Source organism: Balaenoptera acutorostrata, chromosome 1 (genome assembly GCF_949987535.1).
Source record: "Balaenoptera acutorostrata chromosome 1, mBalAcu1.1, whole genome shotgun sequence".
Taxonomy (NCBI): domain Eukaryota; kingdom Metazoa; phylum Chordata; class Mammalia; order Artiodactyla; family Balaenopteridae; genus Balaenoptera; species Balaenoptera acutorostrata.
The window spans coordinates 144,901,305-144,927,908 of record NC_080064.1 but is presented as its reverse complement, the minus strand read 5'-3'; the positions used below and the strand labels follow the sequence as shown (position 1 = coordinate 144,927,908).

The 26,604-nt window shown below is 41.9% G+C and overlaps 1 protein-coding gene across 1 annotated transcript in view; it reads right to left on the bottom strand.

Annotated features, from left to right (window-relative positions):
- LOC130704565 (uncharacterized protein C1orf21-like) overlaps positions 1 to 25,442 on the bottom strand; it is a 118,850-nt gene extending 93,408 nt beyond the window's left edge. The window contains exon 1 of the mRNA XM_057525929.1: positions 25,098 to 25,442. The gene's annotated coding sequence lies outside the window, so the exon portion shown is untranslated. The remainder of the gene's footprint in view (positions 1 to 25,097) is intronic.
- Between the last annotated feature and the right edge of the window lie 1,162 nt (positions 25,443 to 26,604).

Genomic DNA, 26,604 nt, shown 5'->3' with positions numbered 1-26,604 from the left:
TCCTTGGAGGAATCATAGACAAGGCCTATTCAGGTTCCTCTCACTGGTGAAACTGGCCTAAATTCCAACCATTCCTTGGGTCTTTTTGGACCCATCATTGGCGACTTGTCCATCAAAATGGAGTAAGCGTGACCAAGTTTTGCTTTAAAACAAATGCTTCAAAAATGTTACATTTAATAAGAGTATCAGCCTTTTGGAGTGGTCACCTTTAGAAACTAGTATTTCTTCCAGTGACATGACGAAGAGGGTTGCTCAAATATGTTTGAAACTCCTCTTTCTGAACTCCCATTTCAATAGCTCAGTGACAGTACACTGTCATTCTCTGAAGATGTCTTTGGGACGCAATCAATAGGCATTCTGAGCCACGCTCATCAAATAAGGTAGGTAATCATGTTGAGTAATACTGTTTTTCATAAAAATGAGGTGTGACCATAAAAGTAATAAAACTGGTTTTTCTTTTGAGGATCACAACTAGATTCTGAAGGCAAATACAAAAAAAATAAATAAAACGAGTTCAAATAGTGTTAGTTGATAGATATTCTTGCTTTTAAGCAGTGGCAAGATCTTTGGAATTAGTACAAAATCACCAAAGCTACTTTGAAGACAGTGTTTCCCATTTGGACACACATATATGAGTATATATAATAAGTTAAATTAAATGATTAATTCCTGCCAACTGCCTCCAAATTTAACATTTTGATTATTTTCCCAAAACTTTATTTTTTTCCCCACTATCATTCTCATAAGTTAAAATCATTCACTGACAGAAAAAAAAATATTAAAGTATATGATTCCTTCAAGGAACAAGTGGATTGAATGAATAAAGAAAAGTCTTATTTAGCATCTTAGAATTGAAGTGGCTCTAGAAAGCATTCACCCAAAAGATACTTACTGAGCAAATACTACCAAAGAGAGAGATGTTCAGTTTTCCGGGAGTAACCATCTAGAGCTCCTTTCAGTAAATCCTCTCTTTAGGAAGATGATTTTGCTGCTGTGAGTTTGTCCCTGGCATTATTTTTGGCCTGGGACTATTATTTCCATGTTATCCAAGTTGTTTTCAATAAGTGAAAGGGAGCAGGGCTTCTTATTATATTCATGAGGAGAAGACTCAGGAAGGATCTACTTACTCTATGTTATGATACTGAGGAAGTTTGCCCTGCGATGGTGAGATCAACACTTCTATCCTAGGGCAGGTTGGGTGGTATTGTCAATATTAAAACCCCTATTCCAGATAAATTCACCTTCTTGAAATAATTAGTGCTCCAGGAATAAGATGAATTCCAAATCTATTTGCACATTCAAATCAACTGGCAGAGCGTAGGCTTAATAGTTTTCTAGATTCCTGGAAGTAGGGTGCTGCTGTAACAAACACCCAAAAATGTACATAATGGCTTTCTAATTTTATTTATCTTTGCTCTACGATGCCTCTGATAATTTCTCCACTCTTCTATTTCATTTTTAAAGGCTTTTCAAAATCTACTAAATTGATTTCATGACGCATTAATGGGGCGCCTCCCATGGTTTGAAAAACGACCTACACCAGGTGTTTCTGACACTGTGACCCACAGACCACTTCCATCGGAACAGAACATGCAAAAAAAAAAAAATTTCTGGGCTCCATCCCAAACCTACTGCAACAGATTATCTGTTGTTAAAGCCCAGGACCTGTCATTTTCTTAAGCTTTCTAGGTGATTCTGATGTGCAATGAAATTTAGAAACTCATCTAGACCTCAATCCAGTCATGAGTTATAAGGCAAATAGGTCCAAAGAGGCTTCATGATTTTTCAAGGTCACATTGCTAATTAGTAGTGAAGCCAACAGTGGAAATCCTTGCCTGCTGTATTCCTGGGTAGTGTTCTTTACGTACATACAGACCACTCATGCCCATCTGTGATCCAGTATCCCACAACTTTACTCGATGGTCATGCTCACTGCTGTATCTCCAATGCCTAGCACAGTGCCATGTCTGGGTGGAGGTAAGGAAGAACCACAGAAATGTATGTCTTATCATTTTGAAAATTAAAGTTCAAAGAACACAAGAGTGCAAAATCACACATATGGCCAATCCAACAACCAGCACATTGTTTAATAAGTATTGATCTTCATCAAATGCACCTCTGACTTACAAAACAAATTATCTCCAAAACTGAAAAATGAAATAATGGAGGCAAAAGTGCTATGCTTTCCCTCCACAGAAGTAAGAAGAAAACTTTACATAAATGATACAACAGTGGCCAAAAGAAGCAAAAAAATTAGTAATGAGAAGCATCAGTTTTACTTCCTAAATCACAAAACTTACAAATGATTTTCTCAGATTTTAACAAAGGAACAGTATCAACAAAAAGCAAGTCAATCTAGCACACTAAATAAAGCTATATGTAAGAGAATAAAAATAGACCATGGAATTGGAACGTTTACTGCCAAATCCATGGTTTGGTTAGGCTTTGTGATTTTGCCTTTCTAAAATCAAATTTTCCATCTGAAGGGCTGCTCCTCCAGTTAGTTCAGGCTTACATGGGTCAAGCTTTAGTCACAGCCACAGGAATACCTATGGCATGACCAGCGACCTCTGAGGATTCCACTGAGTAATGTTTGCTCCCTCTTCCAAAAACAGCCCAAGGATGGTTTTCCCAGGGTCTAAAATCAAATTAATCCAATATGCGTTTATTGAGCAACTATTAACTTCTGGGTCTAGTGTTAGGCTTTTGGAGAGTGGGAGGAGATACAACCAGACTCTGCAGCTCTCAGGTCACATATTCTATTGCAAAGATTTCCCAGTGTCTACCTAAGTGTAAGGTTAGTATTAATAATCACTCAAGCAGGTACACAATGGCCAACGGATTTACCTGGAAGAAAGAAGGAAGCAGCTGCAATGTGCACACAAGGGGACCTTTTTTTTCCAGGGAAATATTCAAATGTGAGGCCGAGTGACCTTCCCTTGCCCTTCCTCTCTGACTTGGAGACTCTTCTTTCCTTTCAACTACTCTGTCAAACTATAGATGAAAAAAGAGGTTTGAAGATGTCCCCACCACACATACACTCATACACACAGGCCATATTTCAAGGGCAGAGAGAATTCTTCACAAGGCTCTAGGAATCAGGGCAAAGCTGACACACACTCTCACTTCATTTCCTGCGTCCCTCTCCAAGATTCCCTGCAGTCTTCTCTGTAAACTCGTGGTCGGTGAGACAGCCAACACCAGCTACAGACTCAATGCCTCCAGTTACTGAGCGTTTTTCAGAAACATACTCTCTTCTGATAACTCAGGTCTGACCAGAACTCCTTCAGAGACTTACTGGCAAGCTCTGCAACTGGTCAAAACCACAAAGAAATATCCTACAGATTTCAAAGGCTTTTATGAACCTAAAAAGAAAATCAACGCTGGCATCATTTAAGACGTTCAGACAGGACACCTATCCTGATCTAAAGCAGTGACTCACTCCCCTTACTTTGGTCATCATTAATACTGTGAGATTTAGCTCAAATAAATTTCGACAACTGACTATAAATACACTGTATAATTTTTATCAGGATGTGAGAATGAGCCTCACCTCTGGAGTCTGATGACAAATATTAGGGTTTTAAAAATCTCTCGACACACAATTTTGTCATACACCTACCTACATGCACATCACAACATGCACGAAGCCACAATCATTCCTTCCCTTGAAGAATTTGAGAAATGACTCATGGTGGGCGCTGCAGGGTCACCCCAGTAACACAATCCCACCAGAGAGATAACAGGGAAACAGCAAAGATTATATTTCTTTCATTTGCTCTCGGGGTTTTAGGATAACTGTATCCTGAGGGGAAATCCTTCTAGATGTGTAAAATGTGATGCCTTACCATTGCTCCCTGCCTCCAGTAATCAAAGAATTACTTCTAGAAAAGGCTCAGGAAGAAATCTGGATTTTCCCAAGCAAAGATAATCTGTCATCATGCAGTTGTCCATTAACAAGGGGAAATTTCTTCTATATGAGAAGCAGCGACAGTTGCACTTGGGCAAAGAAATGATATATTTTTATTTTATAACTGAATCTTGTAACTGATGATGTTTCTTCCTCTCCTATGGCTACAGGCAAACTCAGGGCTAGATTTGCAGACTACTTGTAACGTAATTAGGCAGAGCCTTCCAGAACGCATTTCTGGATTTTAACTCTCTTCTGATGTCATCTGTTTGATCCTTATGCCACTTTTGTTCTGGTTTCTTTGTCTTTATTAACGTGTTTTTTTAAGAAACAGACAAATGAGTCCCTGAGCATTATTTACCTCTGTATGAGGCTTCCTCTTAAGTGTTCACCACCTGTGAAGATGTACCCAGGCATGGAGACGTGTTCACATTACCCTGAGTCTATAATTTATATTGTATCTTCAAGCACACATTCCTTACACAGGAAGACCCGCTGCTGGCCTGCTGACAATCCCTAGGGACGATACCCTCGCCTTAACTGTGGGTTGTTTGCTATCTTCATTTGAGTGGTAATTAAACCTGGCTACATCGTTTCCTAAGAACATCCTTGTTTTACCTGACAGGAATTGAAAAACAGGGGTTAGGGAAGTAAAATAACTAAAATAAAAACACAGAAATATAAAAAGCCCCCCAATGATGTTATCTTTGCCACAGAATCCAACCCAACTAAAAAGCCATCTGTACTTGTGCAATAGGAACACAGAGTAAAACCTCGACATCCCAGTTCTCTTGGAAATTTCATTCAATGATGACCAGTCATATCAAACAGTCTCTAAATAGCCAATCATCTCTGCATAATTTTAGGTGTCTCAACTATATGATTAGCACCAGGAGAGCATCAAATAAGTTTTGAACCCTGCATCCGGGTCTGGAACAATGAGGCAGGCTTAGTGGATGGGAGACAAGGTTTAGCTTATAACAGAAATAACACACAGAACCTAGTAAGGTCTCACGATAAACTCAGGATGAGGCACTTCAAAAGAAATTCATGTAACCAGTAACTTTTAGTTATGTTGTCTTTAAGAAAAAGATAGCATTGAACTCTGCACACCCTAGTCTGGAAGTAGCATAGGAAGCTGCCCAGTTGCCACGCTTTACTGCAAAAAATAGATAAATATTCTTAATTATTTTGCAATCATGAACAAGGGAGTAATAGTCTCTAGTCCATTTGCAGAAGAGCTCTCTGAAGACTAGAGAAACCAGCAGTTTTTCTAAGCCTGCTTAACACCAAACCTGAAAACTAGATAGGACCCCACTGATTACTGCATTTGATCATAAACTTCCCCATAAGCCACATATATTCATGTTTAAGCCTCCATATATATTGAAATTTAAAACAAATGGAAATAAAATTTAGAGACTCAATAAGGCATTTTCTCCAATTAGAAATATTTCACTTATATTTTTTCTGTAGGATTTTAGAATTGCCTGAGAAAAGCAGCTCTAGTTGATGCAGAGATTTAAGGGAAAAAATAGTTTTGGCAAATTAACCTTTCATAACCTCAGATAAAATTAATCCAAAATGTATATTAGAAGAAAATTCGACAACTGGCCACCCGTTCTCGTTCAATATGGACATACACCATCAGCCACATTTATCCACTTAAAATTCACTGTAATTCATTTTAATTTACGGAAATATATTCACTTGGAAATGGACTGGCTTTCAATGTTGTTTCAACACTGCACACCAAACCACAGGTTGAATCTAATACATTTCTTGTGCTATTACAAATTTGGTCAAAATCATTCAACATGTTCAAAAGTTATGACTAAAGTATGAAATCCAAGATATCCACCTGAAAAAATCCTTAATCTTAGTATAACCCTTCCTCCCAAGACAAATTCTAATGTCCTGAAATATTTTTACCTATCCAGACACAGGCATAATTATCAGGACACTGCTTCCAAAGCCATATTTCCTAGATAAACAAACTATTCACAGACCTTTTATCTATTACAGTTCTTTTTTTCCTTTTGCTGACCAAACAATAAATTCTTTAAAAAGAAGAATCTTGAAGCATATTTATTTATTTATCATTTTAAAATTTAAGAACAGACACTTTATTTCTATTATATTGAAAAAATAAATTTCCTACTGTCCCTACACTTTCTTCTCCACAGTCTATCACTTTTATTTCTCATAAGTTTGCCAATTTTTTATACTTTATCCTTATTCTGCTATAAGTCTTTCCCTGCCATTATACAAATTTATATAAATGGTTTGATCCTCTTCTGTTGATAGCTAACTCAGCAGTGCTGCTTGAGAAAGGGCATAAATAAGAGTAAAGCCAACTGAGAGTACAGTTTAGAACAGTAAGATATTACTCAGAAACCCACAGAGAAGGGAAATGAAACAATGAATACCCAGAGCCCCTGGAGTCACCATAACATTTAATTCAATTCTGCATGTATTTCTTGAGACCTGCAGTTAACCAGGCAACGTGTTAGGTAGACAGTCAGCTTACAAATTTGTGGTGGGCCAGGTGGGCTGAAACCCTCACTCTGCAGAGAGATATTAATGGGTCTGTAAAGAGCTATTAATTCATGACTAAGAGAGTTATTTTACTTTGGTATAGATCACTTTCTTGCTCTTTCTGTTTTAATTCACCAAAATCCATTATGAATTCCTTTATTCCAGTAGGAAACCTGAAAAATCCATCTGCAGGTCATTTCCTGCAGTCTTCCCATCCCCCACCTCAAGCCCACACTGCACACCCCACATACATTCCATTACTACCTCATTTCATTTACTTCTTCCCCAATACTGTGAGGTAATTTCTTTCTACAAAGGCTGAAGATCAGAATCAATTCCAACACAAGAGCCCACTCACTGAAAAGTACAAAGAGAGCAGCTTCCTGATATCTCAGCTGTAACTCACCTGGACCAAGGAGAAACTACAGCAAGTAGTTTACCCAACTGCTGGCCTGAGGTCATCCCTACACTACAAACACCAAAGGAAACTTTCTTTGAAAATTGAGTAAGAATGAAAAAAAACCCAGTGCTGAATAGATGGAAACTACCCATATTTCACCTTCTCAACTGAAATAACTCTTGGTAGTCTAGTACTGAAAGAACACTGACATTCAAACCCATTAGTTCACTGTGAGAATAGCCCTGTGACTAAGGAACAGACTTTGTTCTAAAATTTTCTGGTGGGTCATTGTCGGAATTAAATAAAAGGATCCCAATTCACCATTTTTGTTATGCATGAGACTTCATCAGATTGGGATGCTAGAGAAAAGGTGGTGAAATCTGACCACAACAGCTTTTTCAAAGGTCATCCTATCCCCAAAGGATGGTTAAAGCCTTCAGGGGAATGTGCCTTCACATTCTATCTATTTAGCAGTTCAGTGACTATTCCTATTTCTAAGCGCTTATCAGGGGTTTCTCATTCCTCACAAATACCTAACATAGACAAAACATTTTAACCTATAGCTCAATTTAGCAAAGCTCTGGGCCCTAGTAAATGACCCAAATAATAACCCTTTGTTGAGCTGGATTCAAAATAATGAATAATGAATTTAAAAAATCAAGGTAATAAAAAGCCCAGTAGAGCAGTGTTTTCTCACCGATACAACGGGTCGCACTGTTGAGACACAGAAGTCTCTTTGGGGGCAGGGTTTTGCCAAGAAGCACAAACCCTCCATACCCAGGGCTTCTGCTGCTGTAGAATAAATTCACTCACCTTCTCTGTTCATTCAGCTGTCTGTCTAGTTGATGAAAAGTAATGTTTCAGTTCAGGCTTTATGTTTGATTTGGAAATAAACTACCACCAACAAAAATAAACCATTCCTGACTGTGATGTTACAATATTAGCATACATTTTCCAGTTTTAATACAGCAATTCTAATGTATTACCAAGTGCATCGAGTTATCTACCTACTCAGCAAGGAAATAATGAATTACTATGATTTCGATTTAGGACATGTTTCTCATTCTTAGCTGCCCCATCTCAGTATTAATATCATTGAGTTATTAATTCTCCAACTGCTCTTTCTTGTGTTGACTGTAGGTAGAGCCAGTCTAGTAAAAAGTGAAAACAAGAACTCTGACTTCCTGTGGCCCACTTGATGGTTTCTAAAACCCTGATAATGGAAGGTTACTGCTCCCTTCCTCACCTGATACCCGTTAGCACGTCTGCTATGGAATCCCTGTGCCCATGCAGTACAAAAACCAGACCCTGAGTCCTCTTCATCATGACTTCATCACGGCCTTATCATGACTTATCAGTGCAAGGAAGAAACAGAACTTTTTATTTTAGACTTCTTTACACTGGATAAAAAAGATAAATGGCCATGTCAAATACAATGTTCATTTGGCATCATGAATGATTTGCTAGAGACCTGGTATACTTCCTTAAATGCCCCAGTCCTACCTCCCACCCTAAAAAAAAATGGCAATATACTTCAAAGGTAAGCAGGTAAGAGATTTATTAGAGCTATCAAAATAACCCAAGATGATGTACTTTATTTACTTCAGAGAGAAAACGGTGTTTGTGGATTTCTTTTTTTTTTTTTTTTTTTAAAGGATTTTCTTATTTATTTATTTATTTATTTATTTATTTATTTATTTTTTTGGCTGTGTTGGGTCTTCGGTTCGTGCGAGGGCTTTCTCCAGTTGCGGCAAGCGGGGGCCACTCTTCATCGCGGTGCGGGGACCGCTCTTCATCGCGGTGCGCGGGCCTTTCTCTATCGCGGCCCCTCCCGTCGCGGGGCACAGGCTCCAGACGCGCAGGCTCAGCAATTGTGGCTCACGGGCCCAGCTGCTCCGTGGCATGTGGGATCTTCCCAGACCAGGGCTCGAACCCGTGTCCCCTGCATTAGCAGGCAGATTCTCAACCACTGCGCCACCAGGGAAGCCCCTGTTTGTGGATTTCTGAACTACTGTGCATGCGTTTGTTTAGCAGATGCATTCATGGCACTAAGTAGAAGTGGCAGAGCACAGGATGTGACCCGTGGGGAAAGTTCTGTTCAGCTTAGAAAGAAAATCTTACCTAAGAGGTTATCTGAGTTTTTCATATTAAATGTTACCAAATGTAGCTGTAGTCATTCAATTATGGGAAATACCATTTAGGTACCTATTTGATTTTTTCCCACTCATTTTTAGACATGTAAAATGTTACAGCCACAGTTAGTTCCACACCAAAGACTCAATTCCATAGAGAAATGGGGGTGAGGGGGGCAGTGTAGAAAGGAGGAAAAAACCCACTTAATCTCACGAATGCATCCAAATTTAGACCACAGCCTCTCAGAGTTTCTCTTACTCTTTCACATGCAAGCAGCTGGCCCATTAAAGCACAATGTAACAGAGTGAGAGGCTCAAGTCCTTCCGGAATAGTCCTTTAAAGGAGCAATCAGGAAAATACAATCTGAATGTGTTTCTGTAAATTACAAGGTTATCTTCAGGCTATGTGGGCAAGCAGTGCTATCTGAACTGAATTTCCCTCATAATTCTGATCCTCTTTGCCACTTAACAAATAACCTGCTACAAGTTCTAATAGAAATGTTATTTTCCAAAGAACAACACTTGATCATAAATACCACTGCGTCTTTTTATTCCCTTCCAAGGCCATTTCTCCCTCACCCTCACTCTAATGCCACCTTTGTAACTGATAACATCTAAGATCCAAAGAAGAGCCCTCAAAAATCATTATTATAGGATCTAACCAAGTAGTAGAAAACCAGTATAAATCTCACAGGCATTTCATTTTCTGGATATACTCATTTTACTTCCTTCCTAATCATAGGAGTTTATTTAATTTTATTTGGTTCCTTTTTAACTTTGTTAGTCTTAGATATTATGCTTTTTAAAAAGTGAAATATCAAAACACATGCAAGGGATTTTATCCTCACACAGAATACCATATAGCTCTCATTTGAGATTATACAAAGGGCAAGTCTATTTCTTGACATTAAAACCTAAAGCAAACTTGATGGAAGTTCAAATATAATGAAAATAGAAGAAAGATACAAGGATGGCTTCAGTATCACTATAAAAACCATCCTCCTAGGGCTCAGAAAGGGACACACACATCCACAGATCACAAGATGTGATGGGGATTCACCATCTTCACTTGTACACTGACCTTCTCATTTTTATTAAAAAAATGGTTTTTACCACATACGTTCCCTTGAAACAGCGAGTCTAATAGCCCCCAGAGAAAGAGGCTGTGTAGATTTAGAAGCTACTGTCAGCTCCAAAGGGAACGCACACTTATCTAAAGAGGAATGTGCCATTGGACAGAGATTCCAAATAGCTCTGCATTTAATTTCTACATAACTTTAGGAAGTCACAAATCCTGAGTAAGCCAGGTTACCTAGCAACCAAATGCTCATTTGAATGCTCCTTCCCACCCTATCCCCTTCATCAGCTGTGTTCTCTCCTGAAAATACCAGTGGAAAGAAGGGGTAGGAATGGGGGAACTTTGAAGCTAAACATGATGTAACTTCAAAGCATAATAACAATTATTAGTGCTGGGTCTGATAATAATATGCCAAATAAAGACTCAGATAAAAGGCCAGGAATAAGTTTCATTTGCTGATATCACAATTTGGGTAATTCTTGAAGAACCAAGAATAAAAAAAGGTTTTAAAATTTTGACAAGCTGGAGAAAGAGATACATACAATCTTAATGCCAGAAGGAGAAATGGGCTGCAAAGGTTTTGCACAGGCATGGTCAAGAGAGGTTTTAGGGTTCAGGCTAATCTTGGGGATGGAAAATTAGGAAAGGCTTCACATCAGAAAACCAACAGAAACCCTGGCAGGTCTCCCAGTGCCCAGTCAATCAAATTCTTTAAGGCCACCAAGTGTATAAGAGGACCGACCTATCACACAGAGGGGTAGAGAGCAACTGCTTAATGCTACTGAAGACAGCAAACTTAAAACTGATGTTAAAAATTCACAGACATTGTGAAGAACTGCCACACTAGAGTCAGGGATTTCCTTCTCTGAAATGTTAAGGCTAGAAATACCAACTTTCTGGGACAGGCCTCCACTGAGCAAAGGATAGATTAGTTCCTTAAGTTCTTAAAAAGATATTCTGGAATATAAGTTGGGAACATGGGATTTGGGGCCAGACAAGCTTTCATGAAAATCTCATCATGTATTTCCTGTGTTGACTTTCTGACAACATGTATTCCCTGTGGGGCTTAACATGGGACTATTATCTAGATAAAATGAGTTAATGTATGTGTTGCATCTGGTGTATAGCATATGCTTCATAAATGTTTGCTATTTATGATGCTGTCCCTTCAAAAACATTCTCTCTCTGAATAAAGTTTAAAACTGGCCATGATTATATTTTGCAAAAATGGTACCCAAAATAATTGCCTGGTACCAAAAAAAAAAACTGCTTAAGTGTCAAAGAACCCATGCCTCTACCTATCGTTGCACCTGGTGATGTGACAGTCACTCGTGTGTGTATAACACACAATAACATATTTCTTGCTGCCCGACCCAGACACTAAAAGCAAACCTGTCTCCAACTGTTCTTCCAGCCAATTAAAAAGTCATTGTCACTAAATGAGACATGGTAAGAGCCAAGTGTTTCACATCCAACAGAAGTTTTTGTTGAGCATAAATTTAATTATTTGAGTTTTGGTTAGCCTACTCCTGAGTCTGGATTTCTGTTGTTGTTTTGCTATGAAATAATCACATAACACATGTACAATATAATGTATATTTTAAAAATGGCTATGTAGCTACCTGCAGAACCTTACAAGCACCTTGGAAGTTCTGTGTGTAGCCCTTCCTAATCACACCCTCCCCTTTGCCCCCAGAAGTAACTACTATCTTCCTGCATTTTATGTTAATAGTTCCCTTGCTTTTCTTTAGTCTTCCCATACATGAATCAATCCTTGAACAATGTACTGCTTTGGTTTAGCACTTTTTGAATTTTACGTAAATGGAATCACACTGTATTATTCTTCTACCTTGCCTCTCCACTCACTGTGTGCTTGTGAGATTCATCCCTATGGATACACACAGTTGTAGGTTACTCCCACGACTATTTATCATAAACGTACCACAATTTCTTTATTCAGTATACTGCTGATTGACATATAGGTTGTTTCCAGTGTTTTGCTGTTATGAATAGGGTTACTATGAGCATTCTTGCACATGTGTAAGTTTCTCTAAGGCACTGCCTCCCAACCTTTTTCACCATCCAATTTATATAGAAAATGATAATATTAGAATGGCAAACTGAAGTTATTAGACAAAACTGCTCCCACTCCAGGCTTGGATCTGCTCTGCTACCTTGCTCTGCTACGCTGAAGGCTAAGGGGGTCAGGGGACCATCTCACAAGGCATTCCAAATGTCTTTCAAAAATCATATACCAATTTATACTGTCATCACCATTGTATGTATGTATATTCCCTTTGTTCCACATTCTTGCCCTATGCTTGATGTTGACAGACAGTTACCAATCTACTAGGTATGAAATGGTATCTCGACATGGTTTTAATGTTAAAACATATTTATACTGCCTCTATGATTAAAACGGTAGGGTACTGGAACATGAAGTGACAAACCAATAGAAGAGAATAGAAAATGCAGAAATATAGCTAATTAATTACTTATAGCAATTAACTCTAGGATAGGGGCACATCCCAAATCAGTGGGGAAAAGATGAACTTTTTAGGGCTTCCCTGGTGGCGCAGCGGTTGAGAGTCTGCCTGCCAATGCAGGGGACACGGGTTCGAGCCCTGGTCTGGGAGGATCCCACGTGCCGCGGAGCAACTAGGCCCGTGAGCTGCAACTACTGAGCATGCGCGTCTGGAGCCTGTGCTCCGCAACGGGAGGGGCCGCGATAGTGAGAGGCCCGCGCACCGCGATGAAGAGTGGCCCCCGCTTGCCGCCAACTAGAGAAAGCCCTCGCGCAGAAACGAAGACCCAACACAGCCAAAGATAAATAAATAAATAAATAAAATTTAAAAAAAAAAAAAAAATAGATGAACTTTTTACTAAGTAAGTGGTTTGTGATTTCCAAATAGACAGGTTTAAAAAAAAAAGAGAGAGAAAACTGGATCCATTCACCAGACCATACAGCAAAATAAATTCCAATGGTCACAGATTTAAATGTTAGTTGATAAAACCACACAAGTGCTAAAAGAAAATATGGGTGACTATCCTATAACTGTGTTGTCCAAAATGGAAGTCATTATCCATACATGGCTACCAAGTACCTGAAATGTGGCTAGGAACTGAATTTGAAGTTTTAATTTATTTTAAATAATTTAAATTGAAATTAAAAAACTGACACTCAACTCAGTTATTAGAAAACTTTTACGTACACTTAGAACAACTTGGTTATGTGAATTTACTTTTTCAACTGTAAATTTTATAGTCTAAATACAGATTAAGTATTTACAACGAAAATTTAGTGACCACGTTGAGATGTGCTAAGTATAAAATACACATCAGTTCTCAAAAATTTAGCATGAAAAAAATGTAAAGTATCTCATTAGTAATTAAAAATGCTGATTACTTGTTGAAATAACAATATTTTTGATATATTGGGTTAAATAAAATGTTATTAATTTCACCTCTTTCTACTTTTTTTTATTGTGGCTGTTAAAAATTTACATATGTGGTTCCTATTATGCTTTTATTGGATAGTGCTGCTCTACAATCTAGAAGAAAAGTTTTTCCACATTCTGATTCAAATCCAAGAGGCAATAAAGAAAAAGACTGATATAACAGACTAAATCAAGGGAAAAAAATTTACACTAAAAAAACCATAATCAGAGGAAAAAGACAAATGACAAACTGGGGAAAAACTGTCAAATGTTAGGGATAATATCCCTAGTATATAATATTCCTAAAACATAAAAAGCTTCATAAAATAAAGGGGAAAAAAAGACCTAAAATCCTATAACAATCGGCAAAAAATATGAAGAGACAGTTCACAGAAAAAGAAATGCAAGTGGCCCCAAAACATATGAAAAGGAACTCAAGCGAGCTCATAATAAAAGAAATGCAAATTAAAATTACACCAAAGGATCATTTAAATGGCAATGACCCAAAGGTTTTTACAACATGCCTACTGGTAAGACTGTGGGGTAAGAAGGCACTCTCATTACCTCTGGTGGGAATGCAAAATTGTGTAGCACCCACAGAAGGGACTTCGGCAATATTGAACAAAACTGCAAATCTATTCATCCTTTGACCCAGCAATCCCACTTCTAGGGATCTATCTAAAGATAAACTGGCAAGAATACATACATAAATATTCACAAGGCTATTCACTGCAGCACTGTCCATTCAGCTGTCCATTGAGCTAAGGAAAAATAATGTTTCCGTTCAGGCTTTATGTCTGATTTGCAAATAAAACCCCACCACCAAAAACAAATCATTCCCAATACAATGTAAGAGCAAAAGACTGAAAATAACTATATATCCAAATGCACAAAGTTTGGTTTATTTACACAGTGGAGTCTCTGAAGTTGTAAAAGGCACTAAGAAATGTTCATATATGGCTTCAGAGTGATCTCTGAAAAATACCATTAAGTGCAAAAGGCAAAGTGCGTAACTATAGTATGCAACCTTTTTTCTAAAAGGGAAAAAATAGAGATAAGTTCACTTACATTAAATAGAAACAATATGCACATATGTATATATACATGTCATACATACACCATGTATATATAAAAACATATCCATACACAAACATATGTATATATCCATATCTCAGTAGCTAGATATACATACTTATATATTTTTCTAACTTTGTCCACTTGAACAGACCTAGGAACAATGACCAGCCCAGAGGCAATGAAAACTACTAACACCCGTATTGTGGTATCTAAATACCATTTACCAATAAAAAGATCTGGGACAGGAAAAGTACTAGATCAGCCTGAAATACCTTGTTGTACCACAAAGTAAAGATGTCCTCAAAGACCACGAGAGTCATGTCAAAATGATTCAGAAGCCAATTTAAAGAGTCTCCTACAGGCCAAAGATAATTTGAACTTCAAAAGAAATCACTTCAAAGGACTATAAACACATGAATTGTGTTAAAATCCATGAGCTCATAATGATACTTTTAAAAAAACCTCATTGGTCTTCTTTGGAAGATGTTAGAAAGTCAACTCATAATTCTGAACATTATTTAAAACAGAGGGAACAAAACTGAGCATTAATTTTCCTATATCCCGAGGTAACCAAATAATTGATGTGGTAGATTTCTTCTTAATAGAAAAACTCCAGCTAACAAATGCAGAAGGGATGATAGAATATCATCATTTTTCAACTGTTTCTGAAATAATACATCTAAGCAATGGCCAAAGTGGTTTTTGAAGGGCCTGGGGAAGCTTTATAATGGAAAGGTCAGGCTGACAACACCTAAATCCACCAATTAGTCTTAACCTCACAAATAAAGAAACAAGAAGGCCTCCTAATGTGATATAAGAGGAAGTACAGAACACTTTCTATGAGGTACTCTTGCCAAACTACCTGATCAAGCTTCCAGTCTAGATCAAACTACAGGAAATATTGGAATCTGAAGAATACAGTGAAGAACACTAAGAAAGAAGACGCAATCGGCAAACTACAGAATGCAGGGAATCCTATAGATTAAATCCCTGTTTCTTTAACAAATAAACTGCTAGGGGAGAAAAAGAAGAGGGAAAAATAGAGAAAGGAAGCCTATAAAGAAAGACGGGGACTTGCCTGGTGGCACGGTGGTTAAGAATCCACCTGCCAATGCAGGGGACACGGGTTCGAGCCCTGGTCCAGGAAGATCCCACCTGCTGCAGAGCAACTAAGCCTGCAAGCCACAACTACCGAGCCCACACGCCGCAACTACAGAAGCCTGCGCACCTAGAGCCCGTGCTCTGCAACAAGAGAAGCCACCGCAACGAGAAGTCCGTGCACGGCAATGAAGAGTAGACCCTGCTCGCCGCAACTACAGAAAGCCCACACAGCAATGAAGACCCAACACAGCCAAAAAAATAAAAACATAAAATAAATAAAAATAACATAAAAAAAAAAAGAAAGACAGATGCATCTCTCAAGTGTGAAACAAATTAATCATTAAAAAAATGTTTGGGCCCACCAGGAAAATTTGATTACTCACTGGATACTTGATATTAAGAAATTGTTAAAAGTTTTTAGGAATGATAATGATATTGTGGTTATGTTAAAAGGAAAAAAAAGCTGCTATCATTTAGAAATATAATCTAGTATACACAGACAAGATGACATAGTGTCTGTGATCTGCTTCAAAGAGAAGCAGTAGGTGAGGGGAAAGGAATGTGTGTGTGGTGGGAAGGGCAGGGGGAATGGCAAAAAGAGAACTGCCCAGGAGTTGATAATTAAAAGCCTGACTTTGGAGTCAGAAGGCCTGGATTCCAGTCTCAGCACTACCACTTGCTGGCTACAAGACCTTGGTCAAGGTCCCAGAGACCCTGAGCCTCAGTTCTTCTTTATCCATAAAGTAGAGGTAACAGTCGTAGGTTCTTCATAAGGTTGTCGCAAGGATTAAAGACAATGCATGTAAGGTACTTAGTACAGCACCTGGGTACACAGTAAGCACTCAATACATGTTAGCTTTTATTGTTACTATTGTCAATTATTACCACTGATATTCAAGATCACAAAGCTAGAGTTAGGAGGTGGTGGAAAAGGGATAAAATTTGCTGAATCCAAAGCCCACACTCTTTCCAATACATTTATGACACCGCCCCCATCTCCACCCAGGGTCTCTCAGTGGAGACTGAGGACAAGTAACAATTCACTCTGCAACAAGAGTCTCTATTTCTACCACAAACCTTTAATGACATTGCTACTCAGCCTGGCTTCTGCAACTAGCCATCCTTTGTCACAATGTTGTCACTCAATGTGTCCTTACTGTGGATGGCTCCTCATCTGGTGGAATGTAAACACTCAGGTGTTTTAACCCCTTTATAAATCACTATGCACAATCATAAGTTCACAATGATTAAACACTGTGTTATTTCATCATCCTCCCAAAACATGGCCTCAGATTTTTACTACACCAGGTACTGGCATAAATTATATAAGGCGCCTCAGAACCCCGACATATAAAACTAACAAAGTGATAAAACTTCAAACTTTGCATGCAGCATGAATATAATAATAACACTAAGTACCTATATCTTGTTATCTCCCATAAGGTAAATATTTCCACTTCTATTTAATAATAGAATTACAAATTCTGAGAAAAACTCTTCAATGCTGTTTTACTTCTTCTTATGACAATTCTAAGCACACACCAATTCTTGATCCATCCTCTCTTCCTGACACAATGTGCCTGGTTCTCTTGCCTCAATGAGGAGCTGGCACTTTTCAGTCTCCTTCACTATCCTTTCCATCCACAGCCCATAAAAGTTGGTGTTCCCTGGAACTCACGGTTCAGTGTTTTTCTTCTATAATATTTACTTTCCCTGGGCAATCTCATACAAAACCATGTAGCTTCAACTACCACAGATTCAAAATCTCTCATTCATTCATTCAACAAATATGTGCTGGGCCCCAATTGTGTGGTAGGTGTCCTGGGGACACTCTCTGTTCCCCTCCAGTCTTTTCCCCACACTCACAAAGGAACCATCTATCATGCAAATTATGTCTCTCCCCTGTTTACAATCTCTCAATGCCTCTTATTTTGGGCAATGAGTCCAAACTATGTACTGTGAAGCCTTGCATAGTTGATCAGTCTTATCTTGCATCGTGCTACAAGATGCAGAAACTCCAGCCACAATGACCCACATCCACGTTTCTCCACATCACTGTGTGTCCTCTGCTAGAATGCCCTACTTCATCTTCCATCTGCCCCCAAATCCCTTTATCCACAAATGCCAGTCTGTGAATTAGTCTATAAATCCATAGTAAAATGAGGAAAAACACTTAGCAAACCAATGTTGGTCCCCCAATATTTCTGGAAATGTCAGCAATACCCTAGGGGACCCTTGTGCAGCTTTCGAGTGTCATCCAGAATACCTCCTTCTCTGTGAAGCCTTCTATGACTTCTTTATGTTGGGGAATCGTATAATTCATTGTCCAAACTGGGAGACTTTTGAGGGCAAAGGGAGTGCATTAATAACTATGTTGAACAATGGGCACAGACCAGGACTGTCCCAGGGAGACAGGGTGCCGGGTCAGCCTACCTCTAGACAGAGTTGGCTGCTTTCTCCCCTCAACTTCCAAAGCACCTTGACTCTTTACGACATACCATGTGCTTGCCAATTCCCACACTTGTCTGAGAAGTCCACAAAGTCAGGGCCAGCCCTTCTTATCTGTATCTCCAGCATCTCTCCAGTGCCAGGCACAGAGATGACACAAAGTATCATCAACAAAAGTAAATGTTTGTTTAACATATTATCTAAGAGAGTAAGAGAGATTAGATGCTTTAACCTTGGGCAACAAAGGAATTAAACAATTCCCATTATCTTTTCTCATCCCTGAGAAACTCCACTTCCTCATTTGGTTAAAGAGTTTTAAATGGGAGCAAGGTCTTCATAAAGAAAAATTCTAAGCCTCAGACCAATGACCAGCTGTCAATCAACCAACAGCTACTTATTCAGCTGTTATACTCTTAAGGCCCAGTGGGCATGACAGAAGAGCTGATAATTCGGTGGGGCGACAAATAAACATAAATGAAGACCAAAACTAATAATGAAATAAAATAAACAACAAGTAAGTGTTGCAGGAGTTCGTGGAAGCCAAGGGAGAAACCACTCTGATGGTCAGAGAAGACGCTCCCTGAAGGAGAAGGGATTTGAACTGAGACTCGAGAAATGGCTTGGACCCCAAGAGAAGCCACCGAGGGAGGAAAGCTCAAGGCCGGGCGGGGGTGGGTGTTCGGACGGCCACCAAGGGTAAGCAGAACATTTGTTTTGGGAGCTGTACCTAGACTGTCATGGACTCCTGGCATAGAAACCAGAATATCCGAATTTTCAGTAGATATTAAACAACTCAAAGAGGTTCCTGGATTCTCAACTCCTTCCTCAAAATAGTAATAGTATCTGCCTGAGACACAGAATTAGATATATGTAGCTTATTCCTTTATAACCTTTTAATTGTAAGAACTGTTACAAAATTATCTTAGGAAAATTGCTTTTGGCAGAACTTTCAGATAGAACTGCTGAAGTCACCCCTTGGCATGTATTAATTATCTGTGTCTTTGAAAAGTTCTCTGCAAACCTAGGCCTAAGCCTGCAGCATCTCCTTACTCTACATCTGGCCTTTCAATCCTCTCCTGAAAGAAACTGTAGTGTTGATATAGGGGCTCCCCTGCACTGTAAACGACATGTGTAGATCTCCTTGTCAACTGTGGGGTTCAGGGAGAAGCTTTTAGGCGGGCCTGTGATGATACACACTGCATCTCTTGGACTGTTGAGTGGGTGTCACCTACTCCACCAGCATCTGTGATGATGGGTATGAAAAATGTCCTCACACTCCAGCAAAAACCACCAACCTCTCATTCTCCTTCTTTACCCTGCTCAGGCAGGGAAAAACATAAGTCACCAAGTAAGGTAGAAAATGTCCTAATATATGGTGTAACAATAAACTGAAACTACTGCAATAACCACTGCACTCAAATAAAACACAGATCCATCAAAGAAAGGGAATTCTTACTTAAAAACCATTGTCGCTGCTCTCCTTTAAAGCACCTTCTTCCAAAAGCCCTGGAGCACTCAGGATATTGCGTAACTAGTGCTAGATCTACTTTTGAAGTATGGTTTTGTAAAAAGACCAATCTAAGTTCGTATGCAATGAGTCAATAGGCTGTGTTTTTCCAGCAGTAGTCCTCTTTCTCCCACTGACCCTACTGGTAGGGCCAACATAGGTTATAAATTTATAAGGGAAAGCAACAATGTTAGGTCTTAACTAAAGAATCCTTGCTTGGTAGAAATGTGTCTAGTGAGCTTATAAAAATTTTCATGGAGAGCAGTAAAACCACAACAAATGAGAAAAAATTTGGTTCAAGTTACAGCAATGTTTATTTAACCAACATTCATTTAACCAACATTTATTTAACCAAAAGAGAAAAAAACAAGGTATTGAGGATGAAATTAAACAAACCATTCTACTTCTGTGATTAGTAAGTAGATTTGGGTGTACAGGAAAGCCTTTCAATGGTGCCATTATGAAAATCTCTGAAATGCTTCTCAAGATATGTTGTCTAATCTTTAAAAATAACAGGGGGCTTCCTTGGTGGCGCAGTGGTTGAGAGTCTGCCTGCCGGTGCAGGGGACACGGGTTCGAGCCCTGGTCTGGGAAGATCCCACATGCCGCGGAGCGGCTGGGCCCGTGAGCCACAACTACTGAGCCTGCGCGTCTGGAGCCTGTGCTCCGCAACAAGAGAGGCCGCGACAGTGAGAGGCCCGCACACCACGATGAGGAGTGGCCCCCGCTTGCCGCAACTAGAGAAAGCCCTCGCACAGAAACGAAGACCCAAACACAGCCATAAATAAATAAATAATTTTTAAAATAATAATAATAACAATAGTCACCTAGATATTCCTTTATCTATTATCCAACATAGGCTGTAATAGCTAAGTGAAGTGAAGAAGCAAAGTGCTTCAGCTATGATTAAAGGGCTTAAGAGCCTTTAAAAGTCAAAAATATTGTGGAATCAAAAATGAATACAAAAGCAGAAAGAGCCCCAAACTTGGGGGTGTTCTAACTCCATTCTTCTAAAGGTACAAAGCATGTATGCGGACTTCAACTCATGAATGCTGTAAACACATCTGCTGAGATGGCGTGAGCCTGTGAAACAGGCAGAGGCAGGCATGTGCTGGAAGATCTGAGGGCTTGATGGAGAGAAGTGGGTGGAAGGAATAAGGGAGGTGTAGGGGGCAAAGTAGGACAAGGCAGAGGGGCCCTGAGGGTAGAAAGGAGAAGTGGCTGGAAGCAGAAAGTCTACACTTGAGTAGAGAGGTGGGAGGACTCAGAGGGAAAGCGGGCCTGGAGATGCGGTTCAAGTACTGGAAAAGGTCATTCGGAAACACACAACCCAAGTCTTGCAGGCAAAAGTAAGGTGGTGGGAGAAGAAGCAGGAGAGCCTATGGATGGAAAATCTGTGGGACAGAAAAACATGGAAACACTTCAGCAAGGATAGGTAGATGAAAGGGACATTCGGCAAAGGAGCAAGGTAAAAGGCAGCCCAAGGAGAGCGAACAGATGTAGGGGCAGAGCCACAGGATGAATGCTGGCAGGCTAAGTGTGCTCGCTGCATGAGACAAGTCTCAACTTTGCTTGTTTTAAGTTATTTTAGAGGGACCAGCAGTGATTACCAATTATGGCTCCCTTGAGAAAATCCAGTAAACCAAGAGGCGGGGCTACCTGTGAGCTTCCCCAGGACCTCTCCCCGACTCCCTGATGCAGGCATCTTCTGGGAGAGATCCCAGCATGGAAAACCCTGAGTGCTATGGCTGCAGTACAATGCCAGGTAAGACAAGAGTACATGAAAGAACTTTGAAAACCATAAAGCACCCTATAAATATGAAGCATTGTTATTCACTGAATGCCTTGGACAAAAAAAGAAAGACCGCAGTCACAATCAGGAGTGAAGAAATATTTGTCAATTACGGATAGTATATATATTCCAAATCAAGATGACCCTAACTAGAAATTCCCATTTGAGAAGACATTATGCTTGGTATGTTTACTTTCCTGTCCAATACTTCTCAACATTTAAAAACCCTACCTGAGGCATAATATGGAGCTCTTGATAAACTATCCTACTGATTTACTAAAATGGAAATCCACATCTAATGCATTTCCAAGGAGGTTTTTGACACGTTACAGATCTTAACTAATTAGGTGAATTCCATTCAATTCAATCACTCATTGAGTGATTCCAAGTGCAAGGTAGTGTACAAGCCGCCATGGGGGTTGCAGAGATGAGCAAAACAGTCTGCCTCTAACTACCTAGTTCAGTTAGTTAATCTTCTCAGTTTCCATTCAGATTGGGGCAGCTGCATCTCCTCTCACAAGTATAGAGAGAAAGCAATCTTGACATTATGTGACTACCCTACAACCTAGGAAATGCATCTTCCAGGAACACAATGAATTAAAAAGAAAAAAAAAAAAAAAGGGACTTGTTAATACCTGGACTGCGGACACTGCTGTGTGTTCATTTCCATGTTCATCCTAGCCCAGTTTACGTGCAACCACTCTTGTCCTGATTGCATAACCACAGCATGTCAAGTTGTTTCTTGTTGCAATTGTAACTTGTAAAATTAAACTTCAGAACTGAGGGAGTCAAGTAAAATAATTGCCTACTTTAAAAACATGTATGTATATAATTTACATGTCACTTTAGATAAGCTCTTGATTTATGATCTCTTAAAGTCACAACTGTCACCAATTTTAAAATACAGTTTCAGTGTACAATTCTCCCTGCACGCAGGCCCTATCCCTGTCTTCTCAGTTTTCTAAGTATTCTATATTGATCTATTGCAATCTGCCTTTCATGTTTTAATGACAGCCTAAGTAATCACAGCTTTTACTTCTCCCAAGCTCCAAGGCTTCTAAAATTCCAAAGAAGGAACATAAGATGGCCAAAAATGCACTTGCCTGTGTCTCACAGGGTTCCAAATTCTATCGATAAGTTCACGTGAAGCTGGTGATACTTATCACACTTAAGACCCTCTGCGAATAATCTCCTGCCCTCTCCTTTTCTAAGGGGCAGTGCCATGATTCTTCCTCTCCAACCTGGAGCGTCTCATTCCCTGACGGAAAATAGCTAGAAGAAAGGGGCCGCAAGGAGCCTGGAGCAAGCCACTCAGCATGTGACAGTCAAGTCTTGCCTGGTCAAAAATCCAACACAGCGCTGAGGCACTGTGTGCCTGAGGCACAATGATATTCACAATGGGACACACTACCTTCCTCCTGGGTAGAGTTTCTGCATCAGTCACAGCAAACAGTGCCAATTAATGAACAAGCTTTTGATGTATACCCTGTGATTCTTCAAGAAGCTCAAACCACTTCAGACTGTGGCCTATTAATTCCCAGAAATCCATGCTAGATGATAAAGTGAGATCAGGGGTGAGAGGGTATAAAGGGTAAATTACTAGCCAATAAAACAAAATTATCAGCTCTCTCAACCACTGAAACGGAGTCAGCTGAAAAGGGAAGCTAGAACCTCAGGATCCTTCTAGGATGAACTTTTCCTCCCTACCAACCAAGGCCAGTTTTTCTTGGGAAAAATGCCCGAATGGAGATAAGCTTGACAACAGAAGCACCCCACTCCTTCGCAGGCATCTTCTCATCCAAGTGCTGAGTCCGCTTGTCTTTGTCGCTTTTCTGAGTAGCCCTCCGGAGCTGTTCTCCGAACCCAGTTTGCACAGCAGGAAACACTTAAGGGAGGTTACATTTCAATGCTGCATTTCTCATCTGTGAAGTGCTAGTCCCAGCACTGGTTTAATGCAGAGATAAATACACTCAGCTGTCCTATCACCAGCACTTACTACTTTACAAGCAGCAAAAGAAAACTAGATAATTAAGTCTAAATTAATTTCCATGCCTGATCAATGGCATTTCCAAACAGCCAACACAGAACATGTTCTATTGATCCTACAATGCAGCTCTAGAAGTATGAAAAAGGGGAGGAAACCCCCAGATTGAGCATCTTGAACTTAAAGACCCTTCAGAAACATCACCTTCTCCCCCCAAGAAAGCTAGAGTAGCCCAGGCCCACTCTACCCATAATTTTTTTCTACCCTGGTACATCCCAATTCTACCAACTGAAAGGTTATTCCATTAGGTAGAAGGTGAGCCCAGCCCATGAAGTAAGGAAGTGTTCATAAGATCTGTCTGTGTAATGAACGTGTGTCACTTCCCCAAGCTGCCCAACTGTTTCCTTAAAAAAAAAAACAAAACAATTACATGGAATTTATGGTGTCAGTCCCCCTCCCAAAGTCTGAGTCAGAGTATATGTGTCTTTAGTGAAGTTCTGGGTGACTAGGGTGTATCACTTTCAGACTTGCTCCAATAGCTGAACTTAGGGCTGTCTTCCAGCCACGGTACAAAATAAGCAACTACCTATTTTAAAACAATTTTCCTACCCCACATGCGATGGGAGATACCTCATACATAGGTCGTCAACTTCCTACTGGAAAACAAGCACTTCTATCGCAAACTGTGCTTGTCACCTCCCAGGATTAATGCGTGTTTTATGTGTATATATTTTTATCCTTGACCGTGCAACTCTTGGAGCAGAGAAAGCCACCCCATTTTTACCATCGTGCCTGAGACAATTCAGAGCTTTGGAAGAGGGATGAATCGGAGATAAAAGGCTCTAAGCCCAGGGGCTTCTCTCACACAAACAGTAAGTGCAAAAAAAAAAAAAAAAATCCCTCCGAGGAGGGGGTGGGGGCAGGGTGGAAGACCGGCGAAGGACGTCAGGCAGCAGACCAGAGGCAGCTGCGGCGGCCGCACTTCGCGAACTGCCTGCAGAAGGGAGTGAAATCTTTCCCCAGTACAATAACCAGGCACCCTCTGGCTGCCTCGCATGGGCACGAATAATAAATACATCGAGGTGGGCAAATCGCTGCATCGAGACAAGTCACCCCAAAAAGGTCAAAACTTCAGAAATCCCGGGGATCACGGCACCCACACAAACACATCAATCAGTCGGAGCGGGAGAAGAGACTCGGAGATTTAGCAGAGGATTCTGAATTTTGCTTTTTCTTTCAAGCTCTGGCTTGCAAAGTACGGCGGCTACAGGCAAAGCTCGAAAGGAGCAGGAAAGGCTGAGGGCGGCGGGGAGTGCGGATGGGAAGGGAGGGGGGGTCGAATCCCAGCCACCCAGGCCTCAATGTGACGAAAGTCGTCAGCAGCCCCAACCGCATCCCAACCCCTCCGCCCCGGCCAGCAGACGCCCCCAGCAGCTCCCCCCCCCACCCCAGCTTCCGTCCCCGCCAGCCCCGCAGCGGCAGCGGCGGCGGCGGCAGCGGCAGGAGCAGCAGCAGCAGCCCCGGCCCGGGCCGCGCGCGCCGGCAGCGCCACGACCGCGGCTCCCATCCCCGCCGCGCGGCAGGCACCCCGCAGGCCTCCCTCCCAGCCCACCCGGGCGCGCCCGGGAGCGGAACCCGGGCGGGCTGCGCCGCCAACTCCCCCCGCCCCAGGTCGGCGTGGGCTCACGCTTACCTTGGGCGCTCGCGGGGGGGCTGAAGGTGGTAAGCCTCCCGCCCCCCGCCCGGATCCTCCTCGCTTGTTTTCTTCCTCCCTTCTCCTCCTCTTCCTCCTCCTCCCCACAGTGAGTCCGGGTCTCCCCCTCCTCCCAGACGCCGGGAGTAAGAGCCGAAACCCCCGAAGCCCGGCCGGCGTGCGTGCGTGCGGGAGGCGGCGGCGCGCGGCCAGCTCTCCAGTAACTGAGCGCGGCGCGCGGCTCCCAACTAAAGTGTGAAAGAAGCGGCGGCCGCGGCACGGAACGTCCCCCCGGGAGTGGGCAGGGAGCAAGCCGGAGCTGGTGGGGAGCGAGCGAGCGAGGGAGGGGACCGGGAAAAAGGGAGGGGGAGGGAGGGAGGGGACCTCCTCGCCCAGTCACTCACTCGAGGGGCGGGGGCAGCCAGACACTCCCCCACCGCCGGCCCCTCCCCGCGCGCGGCTCCCGCGCGCGTCCAGCACCCAGCCTCGCCCCTGGGAACGGCCTGCGGAGGCCGGGAGGGTGCCGCGCACCCCGGAGAAAGGGACCAGGAGAGCGGGGCTGCCAGGGCTGCAGAGAGGGAAGGAGGGTGAGGACGGGCGTGTGTGTGTGTGTGTGTGTGTGTGTGTGTGTGCGCGCGCGCGCGCACCCCGCGCCGGCCGGCCAGCGGGAAGGGAGACCCCGACGCGAAAGCTGCGTCCTGGGCCTGACACCCAGGCGGTGGCGTGGAAGCCACGGGGCCGCTCGGAGGTCGGGGCGGCCCAGCTCTGCGGGAAACCCAAGCCAGCCCTTGGGCCCAGCCGTGGGGCTGCGCCTGCTGGAAGCAGAGGGAGGGAAGGCCGGGCATCCTCGCCGCGCCGCGCGGCCACTCCCTTCGCTGGACCGGCGGGCGCTGCCCAGCGGCCCCGGCCCCTGACCCGCCACCCTGCCCTGGAGCCGCGGCGCCTTCAAGATGAATGAAGCGTTGGTCACTGGGCAGAAGCTGCACTGGGGAGGGGAAGGAGACACCGCCTGAGACTTCGCGCCCTGCGCCCCCTCTTTGCCCCTCCGGCCTCTTGGGACTAAAGGGCGGCGGCCGCGCCTGCCAGGCGCGTTTGGGATGATTGGGGATCCACAAAGATCGCCGCCCACCATTTTACCTGCTCAGTTTTTTGTGGACACTCACAAGAGGTCAACCAGTTTCTCACTCTCTGGAAGAAGATATTTTTTCTTCTTTTCCTGGACATACTGGGTGTTTCGTGTGCGCCCTGAATTGATCTTGCAACATTGATAGTGGTTGGATGTCTTTTGTGTGGCTTCCCCGCGCTTCGCTGCTCCTGCATTGCCCTAGACACGTGAGGAATGCCAGGCCTCCAGAGTGAGGACACCCAAGAAAACAAAAGGGGCGAAAGATCTTCCCTGGGTCCCGTGGATTACACACAGACCGAATCATTTCTTACTTTGGACCAAGATGAAGTTGGAAAACAGGAAAGGACACATCGGAGCTGTGACAGTGATGAGACACTTAAT